This window comes from Galeopterus variegatus, unplaced genomic scaffold (assembly GCF_000696425.1).
Source record: "Galeopterus variegatus unplaced genomic scaffold, G_variegatus-3.0.2 Scaffold447, whole genome shotgun sequence".
NCBI classification, from domain to species: domain Eukaryota; kingdom Metazoa; phylum Chordata; class Mammalia; order Dermoptera; family Cynocephalidae; genus Galeopterus; species Galeopterus variegatus.
Window position 1 is genome coordinate 544,126 of NW_007726558.1, and position 22,357 is coordinate 566,482.

A 22,357-nucleotide genomic window follows, 5' to 3' on the forward strand; every position below is an offset into this window, starting at 1 on the left:
GAAGAGAGCAGTGATGCAGGGCAGAGGGGAAAGGGGTGAGTTTTCCACTGACAAACACATCTTATTGTTGCTTTCGCATTTGATCCACTTAACAGCTCAGGCAGGTAGGTGTTATTGTCCCCATTTAACAAGAGAAGAAACTGAGGCCCAGAGCAGTGACATGACATGTCATCTAGTAAGTGTTGAAGCTGTTGTTCATATCCAACTGCTTTGAGAGTTGCAGCTCTTAGGGGCCCTTTCTCTGGAGCTAATAAAATCTGTATACATATACACTATTGCTTCCCATCCAACAACCCTTCTATGACTTGACTGCAAAGGCCTCGGAATTATCCCTCCTGTTTTACTAAAGCCCAGAATAGGCTAATGATTGGGCCACATTCATACGGAGCAAGGTAGAGACAAACGATAGGCTGAGACTTGGGGCCTTCAATTGGAAAGCTGTAGCACACTGCTAGAAGTAGCACTCCCACTGTGATTCTATCTGTGTCTGGTCATTTTTCACTTATAAACTGCTCTCAGATCCATTATCTCGAGGTTGACAGAGCAGAAAAAAAAATCCCATTTTCTAGGGGAACAAACTGAGGTTTAGTAAGTTGCCAAAGGTTCTGTGCTACAGAGTGGCAGAGTCAGAACCTGAGACTAGAGTTGTGCCCAAACTCCACTTTACTTTTCTGCAAAGTGCATTTGTCCAGCAAGGGAAGGACAGAGTGAGTTCACTGAAGCATAATGTTTGAGAACAGAAGCAACAAACCACAGCTCTCTGGAGTGATATCTAAGCCCTCTGCTCTTTTCCATATGAACCTGTGAATTGCAGAGGCAGTCATGGGGCTCTTGGGGTGAAACAGAGAAACTAGTGAGCCAGTTCTCCAGAGCGGCCATCAGAGCTGCTGGCTTTGGTGGCTAACTCAATACCTCGTTGGCCTGAATGGCTTTGTGGTTAGGGAGCCAGCTTGGTCTAGCCACAGGAATGGCAGGAGGGGGGTGGGGTGGGGCGGGGAGGGGCTTCTCTCTCTTTCCCTTTCACTACCTGTGGTTGCATTTCATACCTGGTCATTGAGTCATTTTATATTCCTCCACCCCAACGACATTGGGAAAGAAAACTTCTCAGCCACCATTTGGTTTGGTCAAGCTACCTCTGGGCTTTCACTCACCCACCCACCCATTCACTCACTCACTATTCATTCAAATCTTTAACAAATACTTTCTTTTTTTTTTTTTTTTTTTTTTTTGTCTTTTTCCGTGTCCGGCAACGGATTGCAACCCTCGGTGTTGCTCCCACGCCTCGCTCAGCCAGTGAGCGGGAACCGGTCTGTATGTGGGATCTGAACCCTCGGCGGGAACGCCACCACGCTTCCCAAGTGGCGCACTTATCCAGTGCGCCACCAGGCCGGCCTTTAACAAATACTTTCTAAGTAACAACTCTGTGCTAAATCCCTTCCTGAAAATACAGTCCCTGACCTCAGAGAATTCAAATTCTTATTGCGCAGAAAGACATATAGAAAACTACACTCAGTATAGAATGACTGCTGATGTAGAAGAGCTGCAGAATCACCCAGAAAAGGAATGGCTTATGCTACTCAAAGGAGGTACTAAAAGAATATGTAGGACTTTGCCAGGTACAGGAGATAGGACAAATAATTCAGCCTTTTTGTGCCTCAGCTTCCTCATCTGTAAAAGGGGACAATGATAGTACCTACAGGGTTTCTGTAAGGAGTTTGTGAGCTAAAATGTGCAAAGAGCTTAGAATAGTGCCAGGTAAATTGAAAGCACTATATAAATGTTTGTGAAATAAGTAAAGGAAATAATGATGAACGTTCTTGTGAGAGAGAAGAGCACATGTAACACATTTGGAGAGTTAACAGAGTTTGGTGTGTTCTGGGAATTCCAGTTGAGGTGACTGGAGGAGCTTGTGTAGTTCTTTGAATGGCAACCCTAGAAGTGTGGGTATTAAGCAGCCATTTCTGAAACTGGATCTTTGCCACGGAGGGTGGCAGAGGACTCCTGTATGAAATATTAGTGCTGTATTCACCAGCCCAACAAATGCTAGGCACAAGAGACCGTCACCAGCCAGGAAACAGTCAGTTGCCAAACATGAATGGAAGACCAGCCCTGTACACAGCCCAGCCCCAGGCTTAGCATTGATCTGGGGAAGAGTGGGATGGAGGAAGAGACACCGTGTCTCTGCCCACAGACAGCTGCCCACCTAATCAGAATAAGGCTTGCTTCTGCCAAGAATCAAATCAATTGTCCTAGTGAAGACTGGTGTAGACAGGCAAGAGAAGCTCTCATGTGGCCTGAGAGGCAGTATGTATAGTGGTTACTAAGCCAAAGCTGACAATCCAAACTGTGTGACCTTGAGCAAATCACTTAACCCCTCTGTGCTGCAGTTTTCTCATTTGATAATGGGAGCAATGATAATAATTTGACCTTCCCATAGAGTCGTGGTGATTAAAACACATATAGAAAGTGCTTAGAATGTTGGCTCACATGACAAGCACTCCACAAACTTTAGCTATTCTCAGTGACTAAGGACCTACCTTGTGCTGGGTGTCTGGCACCCCTGGGGTTCAAAGCAGTGGCTTGGAGGCATACGAATCCATAGGATCAATGTGACCCATTGTAGTGGATTGAATTATGACCCCCAAAACTCACTAGAATTTGAATTGTGTCCCCCCAAGTTTTATGTATTAGAAACTTGGCTCCCACCATGACTGTTAAGAGTGTGGGAAATCCTATTATGGTATTTGATAGGTGCAGCCTTGAAGAGGTGATTGGATTGTAGGACCATGCAATAGTGAATGGATTAAAAATGGTGGTCAGGGGCGTGGTTCTGAGGACTTTAAAAGAAGAGGAGAGTCTGTTTTGCTTTCTCCCTGCTCTCTCTGCTTCCACCATCTTGCAATGTGAGACCCCTGGGTCACTGTCGCCACCACCAAATGGACTTTGGACTTCCCAGCCTCAGACACTGTAAGCAATAAATTTAATTTTCTTTGTAAATCCCCCAGTTCAAAGTATTTTGTTATATATACAGAAATGGACTAATACGCCCATCTTCCTGAAGTGTTAACTTTGCTCAAAGACTTAAAGAAGAAAAACACCAGTTTTTATATGAAAACAACAGGGATATATACTGAAGTTAACTGGAAAATTCAAGTAGATGTTTAAGAGAAAGCACTTCAAAGACATTCCCTGCTTGGAGCCAAAGCTTCAGGTTACATTGTCAGTCCCCCAGGGTTTCTTCACATTACGCCCCCTCAGCCCTTAGGGGTACTTGAGTACAAAAGTTTCACCCACACAGAGACATATGAGCTCATGGAACCCTCACCCTCTTTCTTTTTTAACTTTTGGGAATTTGTTTTTATTAGGGTATAGAACACGCGTTGAGAAACGTAACTGGGGGTGTGCCCTCCCCCCACGCAATGTCCACTGTAATCTTCCCGGGATGGTTTTTGGAGCTCTTTCTTTTTCTTGGAGCGGCTCTTGCCGCCTGCAGCCTCTTCAGGTCCACTGCTGACTGGCTCCTCCTTGGAAGAGAAATTCCTCTTTTTCTTGGGACACTCCTGTTGCCTGCCTCTTTCGGATCACTAACTGTTTCCTCCTTGGTGAAGGTCCTTTCCTCTTGGGAACACTTGTGCTGCCAGCTGTCTCTTCAAGATCACTACTAACTAGCTCCTTCTCAGAAAAAAAATTCTTTTTCTTGGGTTTGGAGAAAGGGATAGGTGGGTCTTCCATTCCATTCTCCTGAGGAGCCTCCTGGAGAGATCATCCTCTGGGGTAAGGATGATCATCACCATTACATGGGTGAAAATGGAGGTTCAGGGCTCAAATTCTGCCATTGCCACTTAGGAAATGTGTGAACTTAGCAAGTTACATTACCTTTGTCATCCCTCAGTTTCTTCCTCTGTAAAACGGGGGTGGCGATGATGACAATGATATACTACTTTAGAGGGCTGTGGTAAGAATTAAGTAAGTTAATACCCGAAAAGCACTTAGAACAATGCTGGGCATGTAGCTAGTGCCCAATGCACATTAGCTTTTATTAAATCCCCTCTTGTATCTCTTCCCAGAGCAACACTGTCAGCTAGGTGTCATCCTGTCCATTTTATGGAGGAGGAACTTGAAGCTGTGAGAGGTTAGGTAAGACGCCCTCTGCAGGGGTGCTCCTGCAGCAGGGCGACGGTAGGAATAAATGACCTGTAAGGTCCTTTCCAGTTCCAAGGTTCTGTGATTCAAGTTAATATTTGGAGTCCTTTCTGGCTGGGGCAAGCAGCAGAACACAGGAAATAGGAGAGGGACTAGCCAGGGAGAGAGATGCCTTAGCAGGGTAGGAAATGGCTGCCGCCGCCCTTCCTTCTAGGCTGCTGCTGCTGAGGGGCTGTGTCCTGTACTCCCACCCAACCAGACAGCAAAAGGGAAACTCCTGTGTTCGGAGGAAGCTCACTGGGGCCGCCTTTTCCTCAGGGGGGAACTTGCCCTTGTGGCAGGGCAGTGTCAAAGGTTTGGCAGCACCAAGCTGGCAAGGAGAGGGCCATCCCAGTGGCTGTTTGTCCTGGCTGGAATAGTCCAGGATGGGTGTTGGGAGAGAGGAATGGGCTCCCCACTGATTTATGATCATTTGAGAGAAAAACAAAAAGAATTCCATGAAGTGGAATGGCTAGTGGAAGGAGAGAGGCATATCTGACTCACTGTGTGACCTTGGGCAAGTCCTCTTCCCCATATGAAGAATACATTAATTCAGTCAATAAATATTTTGTCAACACTTACTATCTGCCAGCACTGCCCTGGGGAAAAGGGGTGAATGGTATGGTGATTAACACGTTAGCCTTTAATTCCCTTCCAGCTGTGACACTGAGTCTATGAAAAGTGGGTACAAATCTCATGCAAATTTAAGCACACATCAATGGCAAACTCCTCTTCCTTTTCTTGGCCTATCCCTCACAAATGGGGTTGCTTAGCCCTAGATTCAAGTCACAAGGTGTAGAGTTGTAGAGGGGAGGGGCTGTGACCTTGACCTGTGTACCCCCTTATTGTTTACAAAATATGTTCATTATTCCCTTTGTGTCATAGGATTATTATTCTCATTTTACAGATGAGGAAACTGAGGTTCGGAGAGGATAAACAGGCCCAGGTTATGCCACAGTTAGTGTAGAGCCAGTATAGAATCTTGGTCCCTTTTCTGGCCACCAACAGTAGTGGAGTGGAAGTGACTGGGTCTGAGAGCTGGCAACTTTGGGCCTTCGCTCCATTGTAAACAAACCTAGCCAGGACCCCCCACCATCCCCAAATCAGGTAATGCAAGTTTGCTTGCTACAGGTGGGGGTTAAGGGTAAGAGAAAAGGTTATGTACCTTAGAGTCCTAGGTCCACACATTTTTGGTGGTAGATCCCCAGTGCTGAGCTCCTTAAGAACAAAAGCTAATCTTTCTTTATGGAGCCTGTCCTCTGTGCTGGGTACTACATTCAGCCCTTCAGATCCTCACAAGAGTCCTGCAACATAGACATAATTGTCCCAGCTTAGATGATGGCCAAGTTCTTTGCATCCTTGGGCCTCAGCTTTCCATCTTTAACGTAAGAAAACCTGCAAGAACTGCTCCCAGTCCAGGAGATTCTTGGTACTAGAAGGAGTTTAAGGTGTCCTCGTTGGAACTCTGCTGGTCCTTTTGCTCTGGCCAGCCAGTTGGAAAATGGGGAGGGGAGTGGAGTGAAAAGCAGCAGGGTGGAGAAGGCTGAGCGGTGGATGAGTCAGTCTGCCAAGATGGTGAGAGCCACTGTTCCCCTCTCAATCTGGCTATTGCACGAGGTCTTCCTCTTCGTCATGTGGTTGGTGAGATCTGGGTCAGACAGGAGGAGGAGGTGCTCACCTGGTGACTAAGAAGACACCCCACTGTCTCGCACTGGGGTATGAGAGCAGGAAGGAGGAGGATCAGGGGTGAGACACCTCTCAAATAGGGGGGCAGGGTGGAAACGGCGAGAGGCTGATTTCAACCCCGGAGAGGAGGCCCAATGGCGATGGGGAGGCAGACAGAAGTTGACGACTTGAGGCCAGTGTAGCTAGAGAAATGGGGGTTCCTGCCCAAGGTGGGGGCGTGGAACTTTCTAGTCGCTACTGAGGGGGCGGGGCAACCACGGCCGTCCTTCGCCCGGCCCCTCCCTCCTCCTCTGGCCGCTTCCCTGGCCGGCGCGCTCAGTCCCGGTGCAACCACCCGAGGCGCCAGCGCTCTGGCTCGGCTGGCTGGTTTGTGGGCTCGGCAGCCGCCAGACGCGGCGCGGCGCCACCGACTCATGGCCGAGGCGCGGGGCTGGGGACCGGCCTTGCGGCTCCCAAAGCCCAGGTCGTGGACGCCGTGGGGTATGAAGGGCGCCCTGTGGGATCCGCCGCGCTGGAAACCAGGTGAACAGAGCAGGCAGACCCGGGCGGGGAGGGCAGGGCGGGCAGGGCTGGGCTGCACTTCGCCGACAGCCTCCCGCGCCCGCCTTCCCCGCGCCGGCTCCGCGACGCTCCCGAACCCCTCGCCTCCTCGTCATTGGTTCCAGTCCAGTTTTCATCGATTAGTCCTATGTCCGTTTGTCTAAAACTCCACCCCTGGCTGGCAGACCGCCTTTTTCAAGCCTTCCACCCCGCATGCCTGCTTGCTTCTAATTCTTAGCCAGCTCTTGCTGTGTCCCATAGGTGCCCCGTCCTCTTATCGTAGCTGTCCATCTGGCTTGGTCCCTACGCACTTCTGCCTTCATCCTTTGCTCAAAAAAGAACACTACTTTGGTTAGTAAACACTATATCCCTTACCCCCTATTTCTCCAGCACCTTCTTTGTCTCTGCCTCTGGTATCTACATGTCCATACTCCTGTCCTGTCTTCCTGTCCCACTATTTGTCTGACCCTCAGCATAGATTTTCCCCTCGACATTCCCTTGCCTGTCTGCCCTTCTATCCCCTTTTTTGGTTTCCTCCTCGTTGGGTCTTATCACTTAGAGGGTAGCTCCATGTGTACTCCTCTCACTCCAAGCGTCCCTTACCCCCTCATTATGTACCAGTTGTACATACAGCCCAGCCACCCCGGCAGCACCTTTTTACTCAGCTGTCATTGTCTGAAAGCTCCCTCCCGAGGCCTTTTTGGACTGCAAGGGATCTCTCAAAGTGCTTCGCATTTTGCTTTTTAAAAGTTGAAAAAAATATTGCTTTGGGCACTTAATTTCCAGGCTCTGTCTGCCACTTTTCCCAGTAATTCTCTTTTGATTTCACCCAAATGGCAGGGAGGAAATAGCAAACCAGGTCGGGGTTCTCACCATAGATTTGTCGTGGTACTTGACAGGGAAAGACAGGGCCCTTGAAGATCCTTGGATCAGACTCTCTGTACATGTGAGGACACTGAGTCCCAGAGAGGACAAGACTCTCATCCAGGTCACAAGTTCCTCCATGATAGAAGCAGGGTAGAAGCCTGAGTTATATAGACTCCTGGGCCCTGACCCAGGAGTCTTGGTAGAGATAGGGCACGGGATCTACTTGTGTGGCACACACAAGGTCTGGGTACCCATGTTATGAGACTAGTTGATGCATGTATGTGGAGAAGCCCCAGCCTTGGCTGAGGGTCAGATCAGAACTCTTACTTCGTGAGAACGTGTATGTATGGGGCTGGGGGCTATGCTTCAGGAAGGTACCACTGAGACGGAGCAGGGGATCCAAGGTCAAGCAGACCTCAGGCCACTTTGGTGAGTGGCTCTCGACCCTCACCATACATCCCATGCCCTCTCTCTCTGATGTCGTCGTGGAGCTTCTGAGGGCTGCCCTTTGGGGACAGGGGATGGTTGGCCAGGGGACAGGCTCAGTCGACCTGAATTGAGATTGCCAAACCCTAGAAACCCACAGTCATGAGGGTCGGATGAGCCAGACTCGGGGCAGGACCTGTCAAAATTACACCCTGTCCCCAAACTGCCCTCTGACTCTCTCGGCCTCCCGGGGTCAGCCTGTGGTGGCTGACGGTAGAGCCTGGGGGGTGGGGAGGGTAGGAAGAGCCCCTCATTCTTCCTCTTCCTCATCCTCCCAGGTTTTGTCTTGGGAGCTGCAGCCCAGAGGGACACAGGGAAGGATCCCAGGCCAAGGGGCAGGATCCAGAGGTCTGTTCAGGGACTCTGGGTGCCTGTGGCCCAGGGTGAGCTGGAGGCAATGCCAGGGGCACAGACCAGATCTCCAGCCTTCTGGGCCGGCTTGGCCTCGGCCCCCTCCCTGTCCCTGCCTTTCCCTCAGCCCCCACCTTTTCTTTTTCTCACTTTCCTCTGCTCTTTCTGGCCCAGCCCCCAGCTAGGACCCATGCTCAGAGGACTCTCACACCACCCCCAATCCTTTCCTTTGCAGGAGCCCCATGGATGTTGGGCTTCTAGGAGCACCCCCCACCCCACCCCGAGAACACACAGAGAAGCTCATAGAAGCAGAGAATGTTCTGGAAAGAAGGGACTCTAGAAACCAGGGCCCAGCCCCTATTTTTTCAGATGAGGAAACTGGGCCTAGCCAGGGAGGAGCAAGCTCAAGGGCTGAGACTAAATCAGGCAGAGAGGAGGATTGGGGGAGGACACAAGGAAGGCCCCTCTGGCCTCAGCGGCTGGTGTGTGGCTGGGGGGAGGAGTGCAGGGCAAGGTGGGGGCTGTGTTAGTAGTGGGCTTGCTTTGCTCATCCCCACCCCCATCGCAGGGTGACCTTGCTCTGAAGAGCAGGGATGGGGTGGGGTGGCAGGGGTGGACATCCTGCCTGGGAGTCTGTGCCATGGTCACCAAGTGCTGTGTCCAGGGTGACCCCACCTATTTGGGCCGGACAGGCAGCCCTCCCTGAGGGAATGGAGGGGGTGTGTGCTCTATCCGCCTGCAGCAGAAAACCTCTGGTGCCTTTGAGACCATCAGTGAAGCCAGGCCAAGAGCCCATCTTGGGTGTGCAATGGGGCCTGTTGCACTGTATGGCCTGGTGGGTCTGCTGTGTGGATGCTGGGGTCTGGCCTTCCATCCCACTGACACCTTGCCTAGTGTTTGCTGGGAGGAGATGACAGGCCCTTGGGTGTCTGGGAAAGAGCCAGGGCCAGCTGCCCAGTCCTGGTGCCTGGAGGCAGGCATGAGCGGGTAGGAGGTGGTAAGCACCTTGTACCCTAGCTTAGGGAGAGGGAACGCAGAGAGGTTAAGTGACCCCTGGCCTGGGCCTGGCATGTTCAGCACCGCAACTTCCCTAACTGCCAGCCCAGGGCTCTTAGCCCAGCACGGAGTCCTCATTCCAGGGTGCTCTGGGGTGGCAGGTGGGTGCAGCCACGGCAGCCCCCTGAGCTGTGGGCTGAGAGGGGGTCTTTGTGCTGCTGTCAGGATATAGCTGTCTGTCCCCCCTCCCCACTTGGCATCACACAGTGAGGTGCCTGTGTGCTCCTCACCTGTGCAAGCCCTTCCCCGCACCGCATCCCTCTCCCCATAGCTGCCTCTGCTGTGGCTGCCCCTCGTAGTGCAAATTCCTCTGCCATGGCCATGGCTCCTCAGGAATATATATATTTTATGAGCCATGACTATCCTCCCATGCTGTGGGAACCTGATCAGTAGTCCCTTTTCATGAGGCTGGGTGGGGCCCAAGCCACCCAGGTGCAGGCCTTTACCTTCCCATGCCTGCTTGGTGGGCTTCGCTGAGGCATGCAGGAATGTGTGTACAAGTGTGAAAGCCTGCACGTGAGGACACCCTTGTCATGTGCTGGGTGGGGCAGGTCTGAGTGTAATTCTTTTTCTCCTCACAGCTGCTACTCCCCTTTTTCAAACTTCCCAGCTGAGTTCCCCGGCATGATTTGCTGCTGGTCCTTTCCTGCTGCTCCCATGGAAAAGAGTAGTGGAAAGGTCTGTTTGATTTCCTCCTGATGTTAACCTCAGCCAGTGCAGAGTGGGGCTATGGATCTGACTGCAGTAACTTGAGGAACTTCCATTCCCAGGCAGGGAGGGGTGTAGGGACTGTTGTGAGTGCTCAGATGGGCCCTTATAGGGACCCACAGGTCTCAGGGTAAGTGAGGCTCAGGGTAATTGTATATGGAGTTCTCTGCTGCAGCCAGAAAGAAAAGACCTGAATGACCCTGCAATACGGCTTAGCTCTGCAGCACCTTCAGTGCCATCCTGCTACCTGCCCAGCCTTTACAGCACACTCTCACATCCGTGGTTTCCACTTTGCCCACTGGCTCTTATGCTCTACTCCCGTTTTATAAGTGAAAAAACTGATGGTTGCGTGGCACAATGACTTGTCCTGAGAGATCTAGACAGAAACTAGTAGAATTAGGACTAGTACCCAACTCTCCTACTTCCTAATCCAGGGCTTTTCCACCATTGCACAGCGCTTCTGTCACCATATCTGACATTTACGAGTACTTACTATGTGCCAGCTACCATTCTGAGTGTTTATTTAGCCCAGTGGATATGCTCAACAGCCATGTAAGGTCAGTACTGTGATTATCCTTTGCACTTGACGGAAGAGGAAGCTGAGACAGTCACACAGCTAGTAAGTAGCAGAGTTGGGATTTGTACCTAGGCTGTCTGGCTCCAGGGTCCATTATACTCCCTCTTGTATGACACAACTGGCCTGTGGTGGTGGCAGAATGAGGGAATATGTCTTGGGTGTAGAAACACAGACACAGAGGCTATTTTTACTGGCCCTCAGCATGCTTCACACACTACATTTTCCTGCCTGATGACTGAGCTGGTATCTAGAGTAGCAGCAGTGGTGGCACTATAGGACACACAGGTAAGAGTGGGGGCTTGTGGAAAAAGAGAAGCCAAGGACCTAAAAGCTCCAGTTATCTCCAGAACCACTCAGGCTGCAGACCAGAAAGGAGCCTGTGGAAAGGTACTATTTCCTCATCCTTTCCAGGCACTATTACTGAATATTTTTTCCAGGACTCTGGCTTAGACTGGGAGCAGGGAGGAGGGGCTGGCAGAGGTATTGAAGGGGATGAGCTATCTTTGCCCTTCTGAACAGGCCGAGTTCTCTTTGCCTCTCTAAAGCTTATGGGATAAGGGCAGGGGATCAAAAAAGACCCAAAGAAATAGCCTTGACATTGCATGGGCTATTTCAAAATGTCACAATGTGCAGGGCAAATATTAGCTTTCCCTGACTATTGTGTTCAGTCATTCAACAAAAGTTTTTATTGAGTACCTACTCTGTGCCAGGCACTGTGAAGCTCTATTTCTAGTTATTTATAGCAATTGCTTTTTTTTTTTTTTTTAGTTTTTGTACTTTCAGTACTTTTCCCTTCTGTAGTTTTTTTTTTAAACTTGTGTGTCAGAACCCATTGTATCTGATTCAGTTAAATGTATCTACTAAAAGGTAAGTTGGATTTGCTTATTATTCATATGATTGTAATTTCTTCATGGTTGTCTCTTGGATGTCTTTCAAAATTCAGTACTTTTCCCTTCTGTAGTTTTTTTTTTAAACTTGTGTGTCAGAACCCATTGTATCTGATTCAGTTAAATGTATCTACTAAAAGGTAAGTTGGATTTGCTTATTATTCATATGATTGTAATTTCTTCATGGTTGTCTCTTGGATGTCTTTCAAAATTCATTTACCCATTAGCAAACGTTACTGAGAAACTACAATAGGCACTGTGCTTGGTACCATATGGTGGATGGAATCGGTTATGACATGGCTTCTTGCCCTTAGGGAAGTGATAGTATTATTGCAGGACCCCCGCTTTTATGTCCTTTCTAGCACTGTGCACAAGTAAGAGACATTTGGCTTTAACTCAGAGCCTTGAGGATGCTGACAATTATTACAGCCCATCCTCAGAAAGGAGGTCATATCCCTTCCCGCACATAATAAGGATTCCTGAGTCTGGGTAGGATTTTGTTTGTAAGAGTGAGTTCTGATGTGCCGTCCTCCCTCATTCAGGTCCAAGACCCACAGGCATATGGCTCACCTTGAACAAATTGCCAGAGAATACCAGCTGCAGACCTGCCATTGAAAGGAAAGGAGGGGTACACACTTGTGGTAGCCTTGCGTCATAGTTGGTCCTCTGATTCTCATCAGGGCCAGCAGGAAAGGAAGGTGGGAGAATTTCAGTTTGGCTAAGTAGACTGAAGAGCAGACAGGAGGTAGGCAACTGGGACTAGGCTAGGTCTGGCTCTGTCTTTGCTTCAGTGACCTTGAGAAAGTTGCTGTCCTAAGAAACATATTTTTGCTGTCATCTGTGTTGAATACTCTAGCAAGAAGGTTAGATGTAAGCAGTTCCTGCCTTCTAGGAACCTCAGCTTCATTTCTCCCATCTGTTAGGTATGTGGAAAATAACCATTGTGCATGTGTTGTCCCTGCCATGGATTTGCTGGATAGCCTTGAGTGAGTCACCTCTCCTTGGTTTCTGAATTTGGAAATGTGGGGGATAGTGGTTGGACTGCATGAGGTCTTCGATACTCCCAGCCTTGGCTAATAGGAGTCTTCAATTCAGCAATGAAATCAAGGTTGTGAAATTGTGTGGGATTCTTGCTAGAAAAGGCAAGAGAGAAATCAAATTCTAATACTCTTTTACTGAATTTAAATGGGCTTTTTGGTGGTACTTGCTGTCAGAACTCCTGGAAGCCCTCGCTTGCCATGATTAATGCTGGCACCCCAAGTTTTCCATGCATTTCTCTGTGGAGGTAGAGTTTGAATTTGGGGGATACTGGGGAAGAGGGCTAGGGATACTAGGGAAGTTACAGAATGCTGGGCCTGAGTAAAGTGGAGATGTCACTTTCCTGCTCAAATATTGAATTATCCAGTTCTCTTGGTTATCTCTTGGAGATCTCACCGAAGTTGGGTCTTCGGGACTCCCTGTAAATTATCTTGAGCAAGTCACTGAACCCTTCTGTGCACATGGCATATGTACTTAAACCCCCACACGGTACCTGACACCTACAGAACTCAATACATTTTAGTCTATGTGCCTGGCCAACTCCCTCCTTCACCCTCGGTGGTTGGCTCTGGGCTGGCGCCTCCTCCCTCCCAGCTGTGTGACTTGAGGGAAAGGCAGTGGCGCGGGGATTGGAGAGCCAGCAGGCAGAGCCTCGCCCACCCCGATTTGGGAGACTTTCTGGGGAGGCCGGTGGGCCGGACTGCGTCCTCATTGGCCGAGGGTCCTGTAGGTGGGCGGGACCTCCCTACAGGCTGACTCGCCCCTGCTCCCTCCCCACCTGCGCGGTGAGTGGACTCGGGTTGACAACGCTAAGCATCGGTGCCTGCTTCTCCGCTGGCTGGCACCGTTACTGCCGGCCCGACCCCAGGCTCCCCGGACGGAGCAGTCGCGCCTGCGCTCTCCTCCCGCCCGCTCGCTGCTGTCTAGGGGCTGGAACCCAAAGGGGTGAACGCGGCCTCCAGGTAGGAGTTGGGGCGACGGCAGGGCGAGATCCAGACGGACGGTGGCGCGCGGCTCTCTCGCCCCGCCTGGCCTCTCCGGTGCGCTCCGGCCCGGCCCCTCTCCTAGCGATTCCGCTGGGCGGCGTACGCAGGAGACGGGGAGGAAGCAAGCCCAGCCACTTCCACTCCTGGGATTTGGGGTCGTAGTCGCCTAAATTGGGGGACCCCTGGGCGTGCCAGATGCGCTTCTTCCAGCGAAGACCCGCAAGTGGGGCAGTGGAAGGCGGCTGTCCGCCCGTTACTCCCGGGCCTGGCTGGATCCCAGAGCCGTCGCTGGGGCTAAAGAGAGGGGTTACAGCGGGCGGGGATGGCAGGGCTTCGGGCTCTGTGGCCGGGACACGCCGCTTCTCCTACCCTCTCCTCTTTCCTCTGCGTTCGAGGGCATTTCCAGGAAGCCCCCATCGGGCTCTTTGGGCTTTCCCGTCGGTAACTGCCTCACTGCCTTCCTTTCTGAGTAACGCCTGGGACTTCCCGGTTTTAAGGTAGCTGCGGGGACCAAGCGAAAACCTTTGGATAAGTCGCATCTTTGTAGGGCTCACTTTCCCCGTGAAGTCCAAGGTGGGTTTGGATAAGAGAACCTCTGAGAAAAAGCCTTTTAGTGGAAGTTTCGGGGATTTCCAAATTAGGTAGTCTCGGGTTCTCTCCATGTGTCTTTTCCCACCACTTGTTGTAGATGAACACGGAATTAGGACTCAGAAAACCACATTAGGCGAGTCATACCACTTCTGTGGGCCACAGTGTTTTCAGCTGCACCTCGGGGGTGGCTTCACTTCGATACCTAAAGAGCCCAGTCTTTTCAGCCTTGACATTTGGTTATTTGGTGATCAGTGCCAGGCTCCTAACTGGCGGGTAAAGAGTTGTCTGTCTCTGAGACCCTTGGGGCCACAGGAGCTATGCAGTTGGACAGCTTTGTGGTGATTATGCAGTTAAGCCAGACAGAAAACTAGTGTGTGTGTGGGGGGGAGGGTTGGGAGGGGTGGAGACAGGAGTCAGACTGAAGGTGGGGAGTTGTGGGAGTTTTCTTCTAGAGCCCAGGGCCCAAGAAGTTGGACACCCCGAAGATTGGGCTGGCCTGGAACCTATGCTTTCCCCAAGTCCCGGGGGCCTTGGCTTGTCTGGGTCCCACTCCAAGCACCCGGTGCTGACGGGGAAGAGAGGATGATGATTCACACCCCAGACTATTTTCAAACCCTGACTCCTCCTGTGGGATCTACTCCTGCCCCCTGCCCCCACTTCAGTAGTTGCCTTGCTCCCTTCCCCAACCAGATCCTTGCTCTCTGAGTTTTCCCCTCACTTTCATCCTCCTGCCATGAAGGAGGGGCAAATCTTGTCTGGGGCAGAGAAGAAGGCTGCAGGTGTTTTCTGGGTGGCTGGTGGGGTGGGAAGAGTGTGATGTGAAGGGTGGTGTTTGGCTGTGGCAGAGGGAGTAAAACTCTTTCACACTAAAGTTACAGCTGCCATATAGATGAACATTCTGGGCTGTTCCTCAGTTCAGTGATTTGGCCTTTTGTCTGTGTTTTGGATTTTGGATTTGGAATTTCTGCTCCCTGGACTTCTATAGTTAGAGCTAGGAAACACCACACTGGACAGAGTCCAGTCTCCCCTCTTCTCTTGCCTTCTTTCCATACCTTAAGCAACTCTTGGAGAAGTAAGCTAAACCTCTCTGTATCTGTGGCTCCCCTCACCCATCTGGAGAGGCGGACTGTGTTTAGAACAAGAAGAGGGGCAGAAGGTGCGAGTGTTGGGGGGGGGGTCAGTGAGTTGTGCAAGGAGGATGGCAGGGCCTTCCTTATTCAAACACACACTTCCTGAGTTCAAGTGGAGGAGCAAAGAAAGTGGCACCAAGAAGGCCCAAACTTTGACCCTCTATGTCTTCTTGAAGTTTTAAAATTTCTTTCTTGGCACTAGGAATTGGAGAGGGAGTAGAGGACCCCTGGGTCCAGATATAAGGGTAGCAGCAGGGACAAAAAGCAAGAAGGTCCCAAAGGTAGGAGGGGATGGAGTCTCTAATTGTCTAATTGGAATGCTGGTGCTTTTCTGCTGGGAGACTCCTGGAACTCCCTCGTTCCTGCCATTCCAGCCCTGGGAAAGTTCAGGTTCAACAGATGGCAGGTTTAACAAAGGCAGGTGGTGGGGCAAAGGGTCTCAGGTTGGAAGAAAGAGTGGCTTGAATAGAATAGAGAGAACGTTTTCCTGGGACTCCCAATTTTGGTAGGATCAAGTGTCATGGCCCCAGGCCGTGGGGAGGTGGTTCTGAAAATAAATAGGGATAGGGAATTTCAAAGATGTAAGGGCTTTGGGATGGGAAGTGTGAGCTCTTCAATGTCTAGGTGAGATTTATGTTCTCCCTCACTCCCCATTCCCCAAATGGGGTACTTGAACACTGGGCTGGGCACACAGTTGTTGGTGTCAAGTGTTTATTAAGGTTGTATTCATCTGCGACTTGGGGTCTTGGTTTGTGTGTGTGCCCATGTGTTAGGGAAGGGTCCTGGTAGATATGAATGAGTGGACTGGAGGCCACAGTCTGGGTCCTTGTCACAAGTCTGAAGTGCTGTGTTTGTGTGTTCAGTTTCCTCTTGCCCAACCCTCCACATTGGGAACTGGCATGCCAAACAGTTGCTGTTCCTGTTTACTTCCACCAGAGACAGGAATTTTAGAGCTGACTGTGAAGTTCCTTAGGGTGGCATGGAGCAAAGAACAGGGAGTGGGAGTTGGACACATGGACATTTAAATCCAGCCTCTGCTGCTCTCCTCAACCTCTCAGACCCTCAGTTTCTCCCTGCTTTTTCCACTTCTCTGGATTAATAGAGGAGATCCATGGCTAAGTATTCGGTAAACCTGCAAGTACTGTAAAATGATTAGTCATTAGCTTGGTGCTAGGTCTTGTGGAGGACACAGAGTTATAACCCCTACCACTGGGGAATCAACCATGTAGTTTGGAGGTTAGTGACATAAATAATAAATGACATATTAAGACTCTTTACCTCAGTGAGGGCTTTTTTAAAAAAAATATTATGAAGAATTTTGAACATATATAAAAATAGGGGTAATTAGTCTAATAAGGCCCCATGAACCCATCACCCAACTTTAACAGCCATTAGCCCATGGCCAATTTTGCCCTATCCACGCCTCCACCTACTTTACCCCCTTTCTTGTTATTTTGAAACAAATCTCAGACACCTTATTAATTCATTTATAAATATTTCAATATATATCTCTAAAAGATAGGGACTCAAAAATATAACTACACTACCATTGTCACACCTAAAACAGGTAATTAACATCATCAAATATCTGGTCAGTATTCATATTTCCCATTGTGGAAGAGGACGTTTTTCCATGGGAGTCTATTCCAGAGAGCAATTGCTGTTGACTGAGGGGCAGGCGACTGACAGAGGCAGCGATATTTGAGCTGAACCTTGTACTAGAGGCCCACGAGAGGTCTGAGCTAGAGGGATTATGGAGCCCTAGTGCCTCGTTTTATAGTTGCCCTGTTACTAGTGCCAGCCCCATGGCAGCAGATGTTAGCTGCCTCTGGGGCTGGGATCCTAGGCTGACTTGTGGAGGCTTCTTGTGCAAACTCCCTGCCTCTGTTTCTCTAGTTGTAAAAGAGAGTTCTACCTCACCCACTTGCCTCCTCCCCAGCTCCAGGGCCACCCAGGAGCTTGAGGTCAGCTGGCCTGGGAGAATTCCTGGGAGGCAGCTTTCCACCCAGGCCTCTCCTCTTCCCCTGGCCCCTGAGGCCAGTTCGGAGCAAAACAGGATGCGTTCAGGATGAACGTCCTTCCCAGCTTGCCATCTAATCGCCAAGGCCCAGCTTGGAGCTTCCTCTCTCATTCATGATAAAAACCCTTACTGTCTTTCTTTTCCCTTCCAGCCCAGTATGGGTGTGCTGACTTCCTCTATATCCGGGCCAGTGCTCCTCCACCGCATGTGGGGCTGAAAGAAAACTGCCCTAAGTGTAGGCCTCTACCCCCACCCACCCCACTGCAGCCTGTTGGAGAGGGAGAGAAAGACCCTGGGAATGCTCTCCCTGGCTGGTCTCCTGCTCTTGGGCTGTCCTTGGGAAAGTAGTGGCCCCTTTCCAACTGGCCTGGGGTCCTGCCATTGCTTGGTTAATGATTGAGCCACACAATAATCACCTTGGAAAGTCACCTCTAGGGGATGGCCATTAAGTAACTCCCTGTCCACCCCAGGCCTTAAAGGGACCCCATGCTGAACCTCATCTTCCCCCAAGGGGACATCTACAAACTTTCAGTCAGAAACTTCTAGGGCCAGTTAAAATCCTGTCCCTCTGTCCTTTGCTTGGGCAAACAGTAGTTATTCACATTTTTTGGATGGGCAGTGGGGTAAGGGTTTTTTTGTTTGTTTGTTTGTTTTTTAGGCATCACAGTCAGAAGGAGGTGGTGGGGCTGTTTCCAGGAGCAGTTGGTCCCCTGATCTCAATTTGAAAGTCTAAAAGAGCAAGAAATGCCCACCCAAAGGGTCTGCCATTGCTGGGGATGGGGTGAGGCTGAGAGTGTGTGTGTATGTGTGTGTGTGGGGGGGGGGTGTCTCTCATGTATATCATTTCTGCCTCCTCTCCCCTACTGCTCCCCAGAAAGAGGAGGAGCAACTTCTCTCACCAGGGAGTAGGGGACAAGAACTGCATGCATTGCTCAGCTCTTTTCCCTCTCCTTCCACCTTTGGGAACCAGGCTCTGCTCCTCTATCTCTGGAGTCTTGCAGGTGCAGACCGTCATGGGCAGAGGGCTGAGGGGGTCAAATTCTATCTGTTACTGGTGGGCAAGTCCAACGAATTCTAGAGTTTAGTATTGAAAAACTGTTGTCACATCGAAATCTAAAGGGTGAACTGCCAGCCACACTGCTGCTGCTGACAGGAGGAGGATGCCTGTCTCAGAGACCCTGTTTTGAGACAAGCAGTGGGGGTTGGGAAGCGTCAGGCCAGGACCCAGACCCAGACCCAATTTAGAAAGCTCTAGACCACAAGCCAAGAGGTAGAGAAGGAACCCAGCATTTAGTGAACCCTGTGGGCCTATGACAGACAGAATCAGGAAACTTGGCTATGGTTCTGCTTCTCTATAGCTGACCCTCCGTGAGTGACTTTAGGGAAGACATTTGCTTTTTCTGGGCCTCAATTTCCACGTCTATAAAGTGGGCAGGGCAGGTGGCATGGACTCGGTGGTCTGTCCAACTTTCTTCCAGCTGTGCAAGTGTGTGTTACCACTCAAGACCTTTTTCTTATCCACAGGGCATTTGTGAGCTAGCTTCAAATTCAACCAGGCCCAGTTGCTAAATAGTCTCAGCTGGTTGCGGCAGTTTGGGCTAGCCAGGCCCTGAACTCCTGCAGCTCAGGTTCTCCTTGGGCTTGAGCTTTTGTGCAGTTTGCTCTCTAGCCCCTCCCCACATTTGCATCTGTCCCAGGTGGCCACCCTCTGACCCATTCAGCCACAAGTTAATGAGTGACATGCTCCCCCTAGGTAGTACCAGCCCAAGGTGCTCCTGGGATCCCAGGCTTCTGTGGAAAGCACCTGAGGGCCTAGCCAGCTCTAGTCACCTTTATGCTTTCTCCCACAATCTCCCTAGAGGTAGGTATGCAGACAGAGCTCGGGGAGGACTTTTAGAGGGTACTAGGTCCTACTCTCCCTCTGAAGCTTGGGTCTTCCTGCCATGTACTTCTGCAGTTCCTGCTTACCCATCTTCAATACCTGGGAGTGCGGTATGTTTAAAGCAATTGCTTTCATCTGCAGAATGTCTGAAAGAATTTTCACGTGTGTGTGTCCCTGAGGTTTCTAACCCTGGGTCCCAGCTCTCCCTGCTAGGACCACCTAGGTCCTGTGTGCTCCCTCTGACCTTCAGAGGTCTGAGGACAGAACCCTGAGCACAGAACCCTGTGTCTTTTCCAGGCCAAATAGCCTTAGCTCCTCCTAGTATTCTTCCTCAGACCTGGGACAGCCCCTTCCTGACCTCATCGCTGTCCTCTCTACACGCTGTTTGTGCCCCCTGCCACCCCTCCTTTAATGTGTAGGGGCAGGAAATGGGGCACTGAAAACCCCTGTTTATTTGTAGTCGGAACTTCTCCAGATGACTTCTCTATAATCTTTTTCTGGTAACCCCAATGAGTGGACTCTGAATCCCCAGAATCTTGGGTCCAAGAACCTCATGTAACTCTCTCTGATTTGTTTGGTGTACAGGTTTAGTTAGCTCCCACAATTGGGGAGTGCTTGGAAGGTAGGGCCTTCTTGCTGGTGCCCCCATGGCAGAGGACAGGCCTGGTGAGGGTAGGTGCTCACCTTTATGAGCTAAATACAGTGTAATATGTGGGGGCTTCCAGTGTACCCTGCTTTCCTGCCACTTGCTTTCATCTTTGGAGCTGGTGGGAGGTGGAGGGAAGTGGATATTTTAGGGAACATTGAAGCCCGAAATGAGGATGAGCCACACCCACAATGGGGCCTAGAAGAGTGAATCAGATGGGGAGAAACACGAGCTCAGCCATTCCTTACCCTAGCAGTGGATGACGATGACAAGTCCTCCTGTTTCTTTAGTTTCCAAGGCACTTTCACTTCCATGATCCCATTCTGTTCTCAGAGCAACCCAGTAAAGTAGACAGTGTGATCCCCCCAATAAGATCCTTGGTGATCCCCAGCTGAGGCCCAGGGAAGGGAAGGGAACAGTCTCCAGTGAGGGAGGACCGGGAACCCAGGTGTACTGACCCTCAGCCCTCCCTGTTTTCCCCAAACCACACCCAGTAGCCAAGGCAGCTGGGGCTGACTCGGCAGCTTCCCCACCACAGAGGAATCTCTGCCCAGGCTGCAACTCTGTTCCCATGGTAGAGGGAGCAACCTCCAGGGGAGGTGGCCTAGTGGCCTAGGATTTCCTGCCCTCTATCTGGGCTGGCCAAAGGCTGGCCTGTCTGAGGTGTGAGATAGGTACCCGCAGCCAGCCTTTCTACTCCAGGCTGAGGTCAAGTCAGGCTGGAGTCGGGGCAGGGAGCTTGGATGAAGAGCTTGGCCCAAAACATCTGGCCTGAGGGGCCCCCAACCCCAGCAGGGCTTTCTAAATGGGGGGGGGGAGAGGAATGTGGGAAAGGGGCCAGAGTGGAACAGAAGTAAAACACATCCTGAGCTGTACACAGGGTGCCTGGGGCAGGAGGTTGTCATCATGAAGGACATGAGCTCTGGCTGACACAGCATTGGGTGACTTTGGGCAAATTACTTAACTTCTCTGAGCCTTCATTTTGCAGCTATAAGACAGGTATATACCGAGTATTAAATCCAACAATATAAATACAATTCTTGCCACTATTGTTGCTCAGTATTACCTTCTGCAGCCTTGTCACTTTGCTGTTTTTCACTGACCTGTGGATGCTCAAACCTGCCATCTCCTGGGCATTAGGTCTGGACTTTTCTATCACTTCAGAATCCACCTCATCCAGAAAAGCTCTCCCTGGCCATGCCTATGTACAGGGCTCTCTTCCTCTGGCCTTCTTTCGTGACATTTATGACACTGTAAACAGGCTGTAGTAATAATAATAATAATAATGAACTCTTTCATGTTCTTGACATTTTGACTTACATGGCCCCCTGTCAGTTCTGTAAGGTAGATACTGCTATCATTGTCCCCATTTTACACATGAAGAAACTGAGGTAAGAAGAGGTTAAATGAAGAACTTGCCCAAGGTCACACAGCCATGGAGTGTTGGAGTCAGGATCAGGGCCCAGGCAGTCTGACTCCATTGCCTGCATCTTTAATGACTGGGCCATGCCTCTCTCTCTTTAGATGCCTGGCCAGGAGGCAAGAGCTGAGGTTTGGGTCTCCCTTCTCCCCCTGAGTGCTCATCACATCCACCAGTGATCAATCACTCCTGGACAGACAGTTCCCAGATCTTGCCTGCCTGCCTGCCTGCTTTGTCCCCCCTCCACTGCCCCTCATAACCAAGGTGGACAGGTGAATAGGAGGGAAAGCACGAAGGAGTAGGAACTGATGCTCTAAAGTAGAGCTGTGTTGGTTTAGGGGGAGGCTGCAGGAGGGAGTTGGGGGTGAGGGAAGTTGACATCAGCACCAGGCCTGCCTGATTAGCACTTTCCAGCACTGGGGGTGGAGAGCAGGGTGCTGAGTGGTGTAAGGGAAGAAGAAAGATTTTAATGCGGTCTTGACAACCAGGTTGTATTGTTTAGAAGGCACGGGTGGTTAGGGGCAGGCAGGAGACTGGCTGGATTTACTCTTGTGATCCCTCTAGCTGGTGTAGCCCATACTAGAATTGGGTGTGTGTGGGTTGGAGGAGGAGGGTTGTCCAGAAGATCTAGCCCTCACCCTAGTGTTCCTATCCCAGGGTCCCTGGGGGCTACGAGCGTCCTTCCCTCAGGCTGCACCAGCTGCCAGCTCCAATGCTTTGGAGCTCGTTCCTTGTTATCTAGCCTCCACAACAAGCTCTGGTAGGCTTTGGTGGACAGCCCATCTTAGCCCCTCCTTCCCTGAGAAGGATGGGCCTGGCAGCAGCTCTGGCCAAGTACTTCAGGGGAGTTCAGCTTTTTTTCTGTTTTCAGACCTTGGTGCCCAGCATAGGGCCTGGTGCGAGTAGGTGTTCAGATACTATTAGTTGAATGAATACAGGCACAGCTAGAGGGGAATGGATTCGGAAGCGAGAGTGGAGGGAGGCTTAAGTGAGAACAGATCAGCAGGAGGGCTATGGGCATTTAGGCAGGCTTCTAGCCCCATCTGTAGTCCAACAGAAGCCACTTGACCTTCCATAGCCTCAGTTTCCCATCTGTGCAATAGCCTGCTTTGGATAGGGTTGTTGCAGAGACCAAATGAGAAGTGGGATGATCATGTGTTTTCCCCACCCATGGGAAAAACAGTTACTTCTGGCTTAGGATTCATATTGCAAAAATCCTTTTTTTTTTTTTTTTTTTTTTGGGGGAAAAGGAAGGGAATGGGCTTTTTTTTTTTTTTTTTTTTTTTTTTTTTTTTTTTTATTTT

General features: G+C 50.5%; 1 protein-coding gene across 3 annotated transcripts in view; it reads left to right on the forward strand.

Annotated features, from left to right (window-relative positions):
- The window catches only part of STARD8 (StAR-related lipid transfer (START) domain containing 8), a 75,781-nt gene that overhangs the window by 30,190 nt on the left and 23,234 nt on the right, over positions 1 to 22,357 (forward strand). The window contains exon 1 of one of the 3 annotated variants that reach the window (XM_008568856.1): positions 13,165 to 13,340. The exons of the other annotated variants lie outside the window; for them this stretch is intronic. The gene's annotated coding sequence lies outside the window, so the exon portion shown is untranslated. Of the gene's footprint in view, positions 1 to 13,164; positions 13,341 to 22,357 lie in introns of those variants that run through there. 3 annotated transcript variants of the gene reach the window in all.